Genomic DNA, 15109 nt, shown 5'->3' with positions numbered 1-15109 from the left:
TGGGATGAATGGTAAGGGGGATTTCTAAAACTTTGAATGACCTTTAAAAATTTGTGAGTTATAGCAACGGAAAACAAATTTGGGATATATCTTTGCACATTAGGGGGGGGGGGCTAAATCAGAGCATACATTAAATACTTAACCTAACTCAGACAAATTTGTTAGACAGGCAATTTATCAACCGAATTTAGAGTACTATTCTGGTGCAACACGTTGCAACGAAATGTTCAGCTTAGATTAGTATAAGCAGGGGCACCGCAACCAGGTTGCTGACCACCGCCCCCCCCCACCCCCACCACCCCCAATCAAATATCCTTTCAGCTAAACTCCTTCAGCACCCTCGCAAGAAAATTTTTATAATTTGTCCTCTGAAGTCAATTCTGATGTTTTTAGCACTCTATGTCTTAGTACTTTAGAAATATTTAAAAAAGCTTCTAAAGTAGAATTTTGGAAAATTTTGAGTTTGGGGCAAAGGAGGATTTAAAACACATCTTTCCATGACATAACTTGTCTTCTTAAGTCGATTCTGATGTTAGTAGCGCTCTATCTATTAGTGCTTTAGAAATATTTTAAAAGCTTCTAAAGTAGAATTTTGGAAAATTTTAAGTTTGGGGGGAAGGGGGATTTTCAAAACCTCTTCCCGTGATATAACGTGTCCTCTGAAGTCGATTCTGATGTTTTTAGCACTCTATCTATTAGTGCTTTAGAAATATTTTAAAAGATTCTAAAGTATAATTTTGTAAAATTTTTAGTTTGGGGGGAAGGGGGATTTCAAAAAAATATTCCCATAACATAATTTATCCTCTACAGATGATTCTGATGTTTGTAGCGCTCTATGTCTTAGCCCTTTAGAACTATTGAAAAAAGCTTCTAAAGTAGAATTTTGGAAAATTTTGAGTTTGGGGGGAAGGGGGATTTTCAAAACCTCTTCCCGTGATATAACGTGTCCTCTGAAGTCGATTCTGATGTTTTTAGCACTCTATCTTTTAGTTCTTTAGAAATATTTTAAAAGCTTCTAAAGTAGAATTTTTGAAAATTTTGAGTTTGGGGGGAAGGGGGATTTCAAAAATATTTTACCATAACATAATTTATCCTCTAAAGTTGATTCTGATGTTTGTAGTGCTCTATGTCTTAGCGCTTTAGAAATATTTAAAATAGATTCTAAAGTAGAATTTTAGAAAATTTTGAGTTGGGGGGAAGGGGGATTTTCAAAACCTCTTCCCGTGATATAACGTGTCCTCTGAAGTTGATTCTGATGTTTTAGCACTCTATCTATTAGTTCTTTATAAATATTTTAAAAGCTTCTAAAGTAGAATTTTGGAAAATTTTGAGTTTGGGGGGTAGGGTGATTTCAAAAATATCGTGCCAAAACAGAATTTATCCTCTCAAGTTGATTCTGATGTTTGTAGCGCTCTATGCCTTAGCGCTTTAGAGATATTGAAAAAAGCTTCTAAAGTAGAATTTTTGAAAATTTTGATTTTTGGGGGAAGGGGGATTTTCAAAACCTCTTCCCTTGAAATAACGTGTCCTCTGAAGTGGATTCTGATGTTTTTAGCTCTCTATGTCTTAGAGATTTAGAAATATTTAAAAAGCTTATAAAGTAGAATTTTTGAAAATTTTGAGTTTGGGGGGAAGGGAGATTTCAAATACATCTTCCCCTGACTTAAATTGTCCTCTAAAGTTGATTCTGATGTTTTTAGCTCTCTATGTCGTAGCGCTTTAGAAATGTTTAAAATATTTTAAAAGCTTCTACAGTAGAATTTAGAAAAATATTGAGGTTGGGGGGCGGGGGGATGTCAAAAACATCTTCCCGTGATATACTTGGTCCTCTGAAGTCAATTCTTATGCTTTTAGCACTGTATCAATTAGTACTTTAGAAATATTTGAAAAGCTTCTAAAGTAGAATTTTATAAAATTTTGAGTTTGGGGGGAAGGGTGATTTAAAAAACCTCTTCCTATGATATAACGTGTCCTCTGAAGTCGATTCTGATGTTTTTAGCAATCTATGTCTTAGTGCTTTAGAAATATTTAAAAACATACTAAAGAAGAATTTTTGAAAATTTTGAGATTGGGGGGAAGGGGGATTTTAAAAACCTCTTCCCGTGATATAAAGTGTCCTCTGAAGTTGATTCTGATGTTTTTAGCACTCTATGTCTTAGTGCTTTATAAATATTTAAAAAGCTCCTGAAGTAGAATTTTGGAAAATTATGAGTTTGGGGGGAAGGGAGACTTCAAAAACATCTTCCCATGACATAAATTGTCCTCTAAAGTTGATTCTGATGTCTGTAGCGCTCTTGGGTGATTTCAAAAACCTCTTCCCGTGATATAAGGTGTCCTCTGAAGTCGATTCTGATGTTTTTAGTACTCTATCTCTTAGTACTTTAGAAATATTTAAAAGCTTCTAAAGTATAATTTTAGAAAATTATAAGTTCAGGTGGAAGGGGACTTTCAAAAACATCTTCCCGTGACATAATTTGTCTACTAAAAAGGATTAGGTATTTTTACTGATCTCTCTTGTGAAATCCTTTCCCTAATTAATACAGTTTAAATGGTCTTATCAACAGAGTTGTTTGGCATATGCCTGCTACCCTTAAGGGTAAGGGTGCCTGATAAGGCAAGTGTGACATCACAACAAACCTGGTTTGATATACCATAAAGAAAGTCAGCATGGGTTGAAAATTAAATGGCTTAGGACTTAAATAGGATTTTGGAATATATTTTAATGAACAAGGTTAAAAGCAGAAGTTGTGTAAGATAAGCAGTGATTTATATTTATGATAGTAATATGGGATGAAATATGAGTTAAAAACAACTAGGAATGTGCAGTAATTTGCCACTATATAGAGGGAGGGGGGGGGGATGAGTGGAGGTAGGTACTTCAAAGTACCTTCCCGGGACAAACCTTAGCATGTACATCCATCCCTGAAAGTTTCATTTTCCTAACCCAACTCCTTTCCAAGATAGGCAAAAGTAACTAAAGTAGAATTTTACCAAATTTTGTCCCAATTCTTTAAAAATGACTCCTGAAACACAAGGGTCATTTAATTTGAACAATAAGTAACATTTTTTAAAGTGTTGAAAAACTGCACTGTGAAGAGTGAGGCTTTGAGGAGGTGGCAATCTCCATCATATACGTAATACTTTCTGTTTGTTTTAAGTTTTAATGTTGCTCCTTACTTTCAGCTGAAAAATCTTGTTTTTTTTATTTAATGAAAGTTAGAGACAAACATTTTTCTAAAGGCAATGGAAAAAGTATGTCAATTAAAATAAAAGTAAATAAAAATGATAAAAGTAAGTAATTACAAAAAAACAAACAAAAAACAATAGCCTACTTACAAAAACTAAGATATAAACTCCTAGCATTCAGTTGTGTTGAGCAATGCTGGAGTATTGGATGGATATTTTTGAACAATATCAACAGTTTTGAACTTTGTTAACAAACACCAAAATATTTAATGCCTTTACACTCAGTGTTTATAAAAAGCAATGCATTATCATAGTAGTTTGTTCAAAGTAAAACATTGAAATCAAGATCAAGAAAATCAAATAAAAATTTTTAATTCAATATTTTTAATTTAATTTTGAATACAAAAAAATAATATATTTGACACCTTTATACTTCATAACTGTACAAAAATAAATCTTTTTCGAAGTGACAACAAGATAAAAACAATCACTTCTAGAAAACAAAAATGATAATAAAACACAAAAAACGTATCCGTTCAGGGGGAAAATTCAGAAATTCTCAGCATTCCGTCCAGGGGAAACGTTTCTGTTTATGTTGGCTTCATATATCAGCTGATGGGTGCTCTTGCAGTGCAAGCAAAAATGACGGCATATTTTTTTAGCGAAGTTGCCCCTTATTAAGTTGTTTTCCTTGTGTTTTCTATAATTATATTAACTTGCTTTTGTACTAATAACTGCCCTAATTACTAATAAACATATACATATTTAGAATCATCATAAAAAGCTGATTCGTTGATTTAATGTTAGCAATAGTTAGGCTCTTACACTTTCGTTATTGACAAGGATCGTTATTTACTTACCATTCATTACTATGAAGAATTTTATTTGTTTTGTTGCTCCGACCAAATCATATTGAAAAAATGTCTGTGGAAAACTGGAAAGGGATCACTCGGTCACAAATTAGAACTTACATCTTCCTTATCAAGGGTCAAAATTTATTGACAGGCAGCCAGCATTGGGGCAACACACATTTTTTCAATGCTTTCCCCCTATTCTGCTCTCTTTTCTTTGGCTTCCTTATAATTAATTTATAGTTCCAAATTTTGGATGGGGGGAGGGGCATGCCCTCCTCTCTGCTCCCTCTGACGGCGCCCATGCTTCCAAGGGGATATTTTAGGCTCTGATTTTATTCTTGGAAGTTTCATTTATCTTCCCTCAATCAACAGATTTCCAAGATCTCAACAGCTCCTTAAGTAGGGTTTTGCCAAGATCTTCACATTCTCAAGGGCTCATACTCAAAACTCCCCCTGCCCACATAGATACCACGTTTTGATTTTATAATGGCCATGTAAAATACTCTTTCATAACATGACAATTCTCCCCCTCAAACAGAAGTCCCTTGTATCTTAGGACATTTGAAAAAAATAACAACAAAATTGTGAAATAAAAACTAAATTTAAACTTACAATTCTGCTTTCAAATTGATCTTGACCAAAATTCTACTGAATAAAATGAACACATTCAAATAAAATTGTTTATCACAAAGGAATCTTATCAAATTGTTCGTTATAATGAACTGCAAGTAAGTGGTGATTAGAACCATTATTCACCAAGACTAAAAACATAATTTTGATGACAATTGACATATCGACAGAAATGACTTTTTATTCTAAATACATAAGATTTATTCAGTGTATTGTTACCTACCAAAAGCTACAAATCTGAGAAAAGTTGCCTGATTTTTGAAAAAAGAGCAAAACACCCCCCAAAAAGCAAGTTATCTTAGTGAAAATCGCATTCCTAGATTCATCTTACCAGAAAACCCCTACCATTGAGGTTTCAAGCTCTAACCTACAACACGTTGAATTTTATGTTCTTTTTTTTAGAAAAAAAAATTGTGGGTCCATGTTTATATTTTTTTCCCCAGTTGTAGGGAAAGTGTGAAAACTGAAAAATGTGTGAAAACTGAAAAAAAATGAGGAAAACTGTGCCCAAAATATAATTTTATGTGACTTCCATTGTGACATTCCGTTAGAATGCTTGACCCACTTATGTTAAATGGCATACAATTTTTTCTTTGTGACATACAAGATTTTGTTTCCTAATTTTGTTTTTTCCTCAGAGACATCTTCTATGTTTAGTGTGGGATGAGGCTAGATGTTGACGACACTTTACTCAAGAAGATATTTCTCTAATAGGTAGACTTGTTTTGCTTGATAGATTGTTCTCCCTTTTTCTGTTTTTAATTTTCAACAATTCAACATTTTTATTTATTTTTCAATGTTATACTTACAATGAACAATGTTTTCTATACATTTGGTTTTTCAGTTAAGTACAAATGACGTAATGACTGTTAAAGGCTTATGGATTAGGGGGGGGGCTCTTAGTGGCTAAGCTCTAAATAAAATACTATGAAGGCTTGTGGCTCTTCACTACTCGTGAAACTAGAATGGGGTTGAAGTTGAATGGGGTAAAAGTATTAGATCAGAGATGAGTGAATTCAACCTTGAAAGGATACAAATCTGAAACAAAAGAACGGTTTTTTAGACAGCAATTCATATACTTCTTTTTTAATGTTAGAAACTTTTGGAGTCCGTTTCGGTCTCCTTTTGGCTTTATGATGATATTTTACTGAATGTTTGGGATCAATGCATAATATTAACGTGTATACACTCTTTTATGCAACTTTGGAACCTCTTGTGAAGTTTATGATGCTTCTATGTGGCAATCTTTAAGAATGAACTGGGAGGTATGAGAGCAGCAACTCCTCAGTGTTGGGTTGGAGGTTCGCATTTCTGAAGACATTCTTTATATGTAGGCCTACTATTTATTTTTATTTTTTATGGATTGATTTACATCCATTTGAATGATTTGAGTGGTTATTCAGAGAGGAACATTCTTGCTCCTCAAAGAGGAGAAACAACTTGTTTAAAGTGCTTGGGTCACTTTGCTTGCCATTTTGTTCTGTATATTTTCTAATTTTGTAATATTCGTCTTATTACATGTCCCTTAGTTTTCGATGGCACCAATTCTCTCGGGTACCCCTCTAACTGACTGTATTTCAAAGAATAAGCTTTGCCAAAAAAAGTGGTTCTATCCCGAGTTCTGGGACTATAATCAAAGAAAGGTTGAGGTGGCTAGAACACGTTCTGCAGACAAAGGATGACAGATTGCCAAAGATTGTGAATTGGACCAACCATCTAGAGCCAAACCAAAAGCACGTCGTCTCCGATTTGGGTGAGAAGAGGTCGTAAAAAGGATTTAAAAGAAATTGGAACTTCTTAGGAGGGTGTAAACAAGGAAGCTTAGGATAGATTGTATTTGAGGACGAGTTTGAGCCACTGTGTTGGCCCCAGGTGGCTAGGTGCTGCTGTGAGTTGTTAATAGTAGTGGTATCAGAAAGGATACACCTCTTTAAAGGTCAAGCAAGATTAGTTGGGAATCAGTCCTCTGATCCAGGTTTACTCCTAGTAACTTATGTGCTTTAATGTACTGATTTCTGTATCGTTGAGGATTTTGTGCAATTTACATACTCTAAGCCTTGCTCCAAGTAGCATGGATACCTTTTTTTGTGAATGAGTGGCAAAACTTGAGCAATGTCTTTGTCAATCTTTAAGGTAGTTTCTACTGTTGTAAAACAGGTTAGCCTACCCTTTGCATTATTAGTTTTGTAATTGCCGGTAATTCTATTCATGAACAAATGATATTTCATTTGTAGGGATGTTGTGGTCATTTTGATAAGTACTCTTTCCAGGTTGAGCACTCGCCTTGAAAACCGTTTTGTTCACTACCGCTTTGGCTTCCTCAGAGCAATGAATGTTTCTTGGCTCATATGTATCTGGAAGCAGTTCCTCCTTTTTTTGAACTCTTCTGTTTTGTATTCTCTGGCTTTCCAAATTTGGTAGGCATCCCTGAAGAAAGGAGTGGGTTAGAGGGGCCATTTGATTGCCCCTCTGCCTGATGGACATTGTCCATTACGCATCAACCCAAAATCAATCCAATCTTTCATCCCTTAATTCTATGACTAGCCTATCTACCTTTGTTCTGCCCTAGGAATGACACATGGATGGATGATAGATAGACTTATCTATCAACAAATGAAATGACATGATTTTTATACAATCCTAAAAAGGGCTTATTCCAGATTTGCCACTCAATTACTCGGACTGTCTGTCTTGACTTTTTCTACAATCACCACCTACCATTCTTGTTGCTACCAATTCTGGCCTTCTGCTACCTAAAATTAGAACTATAATTAAATTCAAGTTGTCTTAACCATAGGTAAGACAACTTAACCATAAAGAACTTAACCATAGTTAAGTTCAAATTCAATAGTTAAATTCATGCAATAAAATTGCTACCCCTCGTCTGGGGAAGAGGGTGAAATCCCCTCTCTCGATTAACATGGCCTTGGAACAGGTTAATTTTTCATTTTCCTAATGTTAGGCCATTGCTTAAATTTCATCAGAAAAATCATACGACTTTTTTTAGACTCTTTGTTGGATTTTTTTTTCGCCCAAATCTTGAAACCCTTGTTTCATCACGCTCTATTTGAATGTGAAATTTCGTCCAATTTCGGCTATTTTTTTTAGTTGAAGAACACTTCATTTTCAGTTCTGTATTCCAGTAAAAATAGTCAATAGTAGCATTGAAAGATATTCTAGTACTATAGTTTGTAATCAAAAGGCAATAAAAACGATGTAAAGTAAATTCACCTTCAATTTTTTACGGGATTAATTTTGCTTATAAACCTCAGCTTTTCTGAACGAAAAATGGAAAATGTGTATATACGTCCAGTCATTCTTGCAAAAGTGCAAAGGTAGGCAAAGGTAGACACCGATCCTTCTGTCTAAAATTTTGGCTGTATATACTTCCGCATCTAGCAAACGATTAAAAAAGCAATTAAACTACTAAATTTGGGCTCTAAATATTGTTTGATAAGCTAATTGATTGTGTCAAGTGAATTACTGTCTCTGCATCGCCTATTGACGTTATTTTGCAAAATTTGTGGCGGAGTGGACCCAAGTGTATCGAGGCCCAAGCTTTAAAGGCCCATTGCCTCTACATCCTAGATGGCTAGACATACCGATTTACACCACCCTGTCCTACACCAGGAATTGAGATTGTCAGCAACGGAAATAGAACCCTCATCCTGAAGGACATAGGATGGCAAGTTCTATGCGGCATCCACTCTGCTGGGATGGCTCTAGTCTATTGACGTTAGTACGACAATGATAAATAATTTCTAAGACCACTCTAGCTATTCTTGACAAAATGGAAAAAACTATCGAAGAAGAAAAAACGAGGATAATTCCAGCCAGTGAAAAAAGGAAGGATGAATGTGCAGACATTTCCGTCGAGACCTTCGCTCCACCGTCCTCAGTGCACAAAAGTAAATAAACAGAAAAAAAAATACCAATGAAAGTCCTAAGGATAAATTGAAACAAAGCAAACCTCAAAAGAAAGCACTAAATTAGAAAATGCCCTCGCCAAACAACGGTAAAAGGGCAACTTAAAGTTGCCCTTTCAAAAATAGTGAATTGCCCTTTTGAAAACTGTTTTCAAAAATGGATTTTGGTATTTATTCTTCTATCCTCGTCTTTCTTCTTCAAAAATTCTTTTCATCGTTTTCTTGTCTCTAGTAGTGTTTCTAGTTGTGCTTTTATTTATTTTATTTTTCTTACTTTTGTTTTTGTCTTCTGTAAATGAAGGAATTGTACGATCTTTGTCTCTGTCTTTTTTGTTATGATGAGTTTTTAATCAATAAATAATATTTGCAGACATTTATTTGAAAACGAGTATCAATTATAATTGATATTTTCTAGGTGGTGGAAATGATCAAAATCAAACACCAATGGTACAGCCTTCCTATTAGGTGATGCAAAGAGGAATACCATCAAGGAATAGTATCCAGCCGATGGTACAGTCTCAGACACGCTCAATGTATTCATAGCCCAAATCTGGTGTTCTTCCACCTCACATTACAAATCAACTTCTTCATGTCTCGCCGCCCACTCTTTTGGCAATTGGTCATCAGTCACCATCCCTCTACCCAGTAAGGTCTAATTTCTAAATCTGTTAAACGTAATTTAGTTGTACAATTTGACTAACAATATAGGAGATAATTGTTGAAGTACGTCATTATTCATAAGTTTTCTTATCCTTTTTGTGTTTTTTTTTTTTGTGACTTTGACTTGGAAACCTCAATGCTTAGTTACATTTTAATTTGGCGAACTTGTAAAAGAGGTAAGCAACAGACATTAGCATAATGTAATCTAGCTTCTAAATTAATTTGAAAATAGATTCGCTTATTATACTGCGGATTTTTTTAACGTTTGATTCATTTTTTTTTCTTTTTTTATGTATTCATTGAGTCGAAATTGTAGGAAGTCTCATTTTTCATTCAATTATCAAACGTTTAGTGAGGAGGATCTATGTGGTCTTGTGAATAATTGTGCTGAAGCCTCTCAGATCGGTAAAATGAGATCGTTCAGACTGAAATTTGTGACCAAGCAGCATCTAGCCTCCGCGATGAAATCTCCGCTTATTATAGGCTACGAACGAATTCCAGTCGAAGACTTTCATTTTTCTCTACAGGCGTTGCTATAAATGTCAGGCCTATGGATATATTGCAAAGGACTGCTCTAATAAAGCAAGATACTCAAACTGCGGAGGAGGACACACTAATTCTAAAGACGCCCCGCGCCAGAACCAGATAAATCACCCTATCACCCGACAATAAATAACCAAATAGAATTCTCTACATCATTGAGGATCCAACAAAACAAAAAACACCACCCCCCCTAAAAAAAAACAAAAAAAAGCCATAAAACAACTAAAAATTATTCAATTTTTCCCTTTAATAAGAAACTTTTCTTGTGTGTTTTAAAGGAGCCAAGTGTTTGTGACTGACAAATCACAGCAGGAACCAAGTTCCAAGCACGTCCCACAGTCACGACCTGAACAAAGTCTGAACGAACCGAGGGAGTAGCCGGAATTATCCCATCCTCCCAGTTTCGAACTGTATAAAAATTGAATTCTCCTACTAGTTTAAGTAGTCTAGAAAAACAACATGGGAGATCTCCGTGGAAGATTTGATATGCCAACGAAGATAGAGATATACCATAAATATCTTTAATCTTAAGGAGATCAACAGGAGTGTATGTAGCCGACTGGAGAACTCTTACCGCTTTCTCATGAAGAACATGAACAGAAGCAAGTACAGAAGGAAATGTAGACATCCACACAGACGAACAGTAACATATATAAGGGAAAATGAGAGAGAAATATAAAAGACGGAGTATAATAAAAAACAATAAACGCTTTAATTTACGAATGATTCCAAGTCCACGGGAAATTTTCATTGGGAGTGGGAGTGGAAAGGGGATTAGTTGCCCTCCAATCACTTTCAACTATTAAAAAGGGCATCAGCCCTTTCTATTTTCAATTGAATGAGCCCCTTTCAAAGTTCCCACAACAACTCCTTTGATACAAAGTGCCCTGGTCTAAACAACAACAACAACAAAAAAAATTACATTATACACACATCGATCTTTACTATAAAAATGTCAAGCCTTCCAATCACTTTCGAATATTAAAAAGGGCACTAGGCGTTTCGATTTCCAATCGAATGAGCCCTTTTGGAAACGACAACGCTTTCTATAAACACCTTATATGCCCCCAGGGCATAAATTACAACCCTTGAGTTAAGGTCTGTTAGGGCGGTTGTCATTCTCTAAGACCAAATTCCCAGAACTTTCAACTGCGTTAAACAAAATGGCTATCTCAAAATTTTGATTGGATGCGTTTGGGGAAATTGTGGGCGTGAGAGGGGTGGTAGTCGCTCTCCAATCCCTTTCAACTACTAAAAATGGCCCTAGCCCTTTCAGTTTCCAATCAGAAGAGCTCTTTTGAGGTTTCTTCGACCAAACTCAATACAAATCTTATATGCCCCTAGGGTATAACTTACAACCTTGCCCTGAGTACTGGGGGGATGTCATTCTCAAAGACCTAATCTCCAGAACTTTCTACTACGTTGAACAAAATGGCTATCTGAAAATTTTGATTGGATGTGTTTGGAGGAATGGTGGGTGTGAGAGGGGGGTTAGTTGCCCTCTAATCAGTTTCAACTATTACAAAGGACACTAGCCTTCTCAATTTTAAATTAAATTAGCTCTATTTTGAAGCTTTACGACATATCTATCTATAAAAATCTTATATGCCCCCAGGGCAGAACTTAAAACCTTTGTCCTTGGGGCTCTGGGGGGTTTGTCAGCCTTGAATACATAATTTCCAGAACTATCAACTGCGTTGAACAAAATGGCTATCTCTAAACTTTGATTGAATGTTTTTGGGGAAATGGTGGGCGGAAGAGGGGGGTTAATTACTCTCCACTCACTTTTGACTATTAAAAAGAGCAATTTAAATTTTCAATCAAATGAACCCTTTTTAAAATTTCTATAACGACTTTCTATATAAACTTAATATGCCCCCAGGGCATAACTTACAACCCTTGCACTGAGGGCTCCGAGGGGGTTATCATCCTAAAAGACCTAATTTCCTGAACTTTCATCTACGTTGAACAAAATGAATATCTCAAAATTTTGATTGGATGCGTTTGGGAGAATGGTGGGCGTGAGAGGGGCATTAGTCGCTCTCTAATCACTTTCAACTATTAAAAAAGGCAATAACCCTTTCAATTTCCAATTGAATGAGCCCTTTTGAAGTTTCTACGCTTTCAATAAAACCTTATAGGCCCCCAGGACATAAGTTAAAACTCTTGCCCTGACGGCTGTCGGGGGGGGGGGGGAGGGGTTGTCATCCTTAAAAACCTAATTTCCAAAACTTACAACTACGTTGAATAAAATGGCTATCTAAAATAAAGATTGGATGTGTTTGGAGAAAAAATGGGCGTGAGAGGGGGGTTAGATGCCCTCAAACCAGTTTAGATTATTAAAAAGGGCACTAGCCCTTTGAATTTCCAATCGAATGAGCCGTTTTTCAAGTTTCTACGACAAAGATTTCAATAAAACCCTTATATGCCCCCAGGGGATAACTTATAACCCTTGCCCTGAAGACTGTTGGGGGATTGTCCTGCTCAAAGGTATAATTTCCTGAACTTTGAACTGCGTGGAACAAAATGACTATCTCAAAATCTTTATTGTATGTGTTTGGGGAAATGGTGGGCGTGGAAGGGGTGTTAGTTGCTTTCCAATCACTTTCGACTACTAAAAAGGGCACTAGCCATTTCAATTTCCAATCGAATGAGCCCTTTTTGAAGTTTCTACGACAACGCGTTCTATAAGAACCTTATATGCCCTCTGGGCACAATTTACAACCCTTGCCCTGAGGGCTGTGGGGGGTGTTGTCATCCTCAAAGACCAAATTTCCAGAACTTAAAACTACGTTGAACATAATGGCTATCTTAAAATCTTGATTAGATGTGTTTGGGGAAAAGGTGGGAGTGAGAGGCGGGTTAGTTGCCCTCCAATAACTTTTGATCCAATAACTTTACCTCCTTTAAAGAGAGCTATCACACGCGACAATTATGACGTTGAGGAAATACTCCTAGTTGAAATGACCTATTAATCAAATCAAATAACCTACCAAACGTCTAAATACCACAAATCAGCATTGATAAATAAATGAAACTCAAAAGGAAGAGAAATCACAGTTAACAACCGAGTCAAAATCAAAACGAGCAGAAATTAGCATGAGTTGGGCTCAAAACCCCTATGCCTTTCCAAGGCCAAAACGTAATTTACCATTTACTGAAAAAATACAAATGAATGTGCATTGTCAGTTTAGTATGCATATACTGATATTTAGTAATCAAAATGTTAATATTATTTGATTTGTTAAAGTTATAAAAGTAAAAAAAATTATATTTTTTCAGTTAAGTGCAAGTTATGTTCTGGCCTTGGGAAGGCATTGAGCCCTACTCATGTTAATTTCTGCTCGTTTTGAGTATGTAAAAGTTTGCTAAAGTTTGCCAAGTTTATAAATGGTCGTAAATGGCGGAAAACAACGACTTTCGTCCAAGTGTAGTAAAATGTTTCTGTTGTAATAGCCTATATATTACTCCGAACAATTTCTTCAAGTACTGTCAGGAGTAATGTAATGTATTAGAAGAGAAAGAAAAACAAAGGAATGGAGAAGAAAAGTGAATGAAAATGTCTTATGCCAAATTTTCACAGATAGTTCTTTACGTCACCGACAATCCTCGTGTTACGCTTCGCGTAACACGCGGAAAAAACTTGGGATATGGTGCATTTTTTTTTTTGTCTTTGGTACATTTTTCATGCAATTTGTGGTACATTTTGTTTTGAAGCGTTGGTAACACTGATGCCTGTTATGACTAACAACCACTTCTACAGCGCATTCGTAAAATAATCGATGTTTTCTCTCTTTTTTGGAAACATCTTAGTGAAAAAGGATCAGGGCTGCCACCGTCAGTAGGATTTTACTAGATCTAGTAAAAAAACAAAATCTAATAAATTTAGAGGATGTAGTAAATATCCCGAAATCTAGTAAAAAATCATGATTACATGTGATCTATGAATACATGTGATAATGGTTCATGTAATCATAAAATCTATGAAGATAAGAAAACTTTTGGTATCTTTCATGGATTCAGGGAAAAAATTAGGGTCTATTCATTACATAATCTGATTTCGATTACGTTAGATATTATGGCTACTATTGCTCTCATTTTTGCGATCTTGCGTCAACTCCAATGCTTAAAGTTCTCTACTTTTCTCTTGAATTAATTAAAAAAAAAAACTTTCCGAAAAATAAGTTTTTCAAAGAAAAGTAAAGGCCATTTTAAACTTAATTTCAGCAGTTACATATACCTTTTAAAATTCAAACTCAAAACAACCAGAAATTACTATTAAAGAATAAATGAAAGCCAAAACGAACAGAAATTAAATAAACAATCACAGCAAAAACATACAACAAGTAATAGTACAAATGAAACTTAAAACGAACAAAAATTAAAAAAAACAATCAATGCAAACAAACATAAAATAGATATTATTGTAAATTAATAAATAAATCTTAAAACGAGTGAAACTGAAATTGAATATAGAAATCTAGCTTGAAACGAACAAAAATCACTACAAACAAGAGTTTGGGTATGACCTCCTTCTCTCACTGTAAAAGTCTAAAACCTACTGCGTTATTGGCGCTTTGCTGAAAACCAATTTTGTGACAAATGTTTTCTTTTGTGCTTAATATTGAAAATAAACATTAAAATTATATTAACATTCTGAACTGATGAGCTTTCAGCAATTGATATCATTATACATCAAATATTTACCTTAATTTATTAGCTCTTTTTAAGGTTGTTAAAGACGAATATAGTTTCACTACAAACAAGTGTTTGGATACTGCCTCCTTTCCGAACTGTAAATAAAAACCAAAAGCTTACTGCGTCATTGGCGCTTAACTGAAAACGCTTAACTTAAATTGAATATGCAAATCAAGTTTGAATCGAATAAAAATAACTACAAACAAAAGTTTGGGTATCGCCTCACTGCAGAAGCCTAAAACCTACTGCGTCATTGGCGCTCTACTGAAAACGAATTATATTACAAATGATTTCCTTTGTACCTAATATTTAAAATATATATTCAAATTACAGTAAAATTTTGAACTGGTGAGCTTTCAGCAATTAATATCATTATGCATCAAATATTCAGTTTAATTTATTAGTTCTTTCAAAGATTGGTCAAGACAAATATAGTTTCACTACAAACAAAATTTGTAACTGTAAAAACCTAAAGCCTTCTGCGTCATTGGCGCTTATCTGAAAATGAATTATATTACAAATATTTTCTTTTCGAGTTCTTACAGCATTGAAAATAAACAAACAAAACAAATACAGTGAAATAGATTCTTGAACTGACGAGTCTTTCAACAA

The 15109-nt window shown here is 35.0% G+C and overlaps 1 protein-coding gene across 6 annotated transcripts in view; it reads left to right on the top strand.

The window, feature by feature from the left end:
- The window catches only part of LOC148944188 (uncharacterized), a 147525-nt gene that overhangs the window by 5473 nt on the left and 126943 nt on the right, over positions 1–15109 (top strand). For all 6 annotated transcript variants that reach the window (XR_016142806.1, XR_016142804.1, XR_016142807.1 and 3 more), the window contains exon 2: positions 9012–9241. The gene's annotated coding sequence lies outside the window, so the exon portion shown is untranslated. The remainder of the gene's footprint in view (positions 1–9011; positions 9242–15109) is intronic.

Source organism: Artemia sp. Qi Xiang Cuo, chromosome 14 (assembly GCF_049724085.1).
Source record: "Artemia sp. Qi Xiang Cuo chromosome 14, ASM4972408v1, whole genome shotgun sequence".
Lineage (NCBI taxonomy): Eukaryota > Metazoa > Arthropoda > Branchiopoda > Anostraca > Artemiidae > Artemia > Artemia sp. Qi Xiang Cuo.
The sequence above is the reverse complement of the archived record's forward strand: the minus strand, read 5'-3'. Positions and strand labels throughout refer to the sequence as shown.